Source organism: Triticum dicoccoides, unplaced genomic scaffold (genome assembly GCF_002162155.2).
Source record: "Triticum dicoccoides isolate Atlit2015 ecotype Zavitan unplaced genomic scaffold, WEW_v2.0 scaffold80266, whole genome shotgun sequence".
NCBI classification, from domain to species: Eukaryota; Viridiplantae; Streptophyta; class Magnoliopsida; order Poales; family Poaceae; genus Triticum; species Triticum dicoccoides.
Window position 1 is genome coordinate 90,561 of NW_021301137.1, and position 288 is coordinate 90,848.

The following is a 288-nucleotide window of genomic DNA, read 5'->3' on the forward strand; positions in this document are numbered from 1 at the left end:
TGTGTGCTCTTTACCAATTGCAATTACTTTGGTTCGGTGCCAACATTATAATTGTGCCTGACAAATTTATCCAGATTGAGTAAGTTGATATATCTTGGAAGAACATGGTCACATCCCTTACATAGGCACCAATAGCGCCGCCTGAAGCTACTTGGATCTGTTGGTGAATTGAAGCATATTCGGTACTTGAAAATCGGAATAACTCCAATATCCGAATTAGCTGAATCATTGTGTGCTCTTTACCAATTGCAATTACTTCGGTTCGGTGCCAACATTATAATTGTGCCT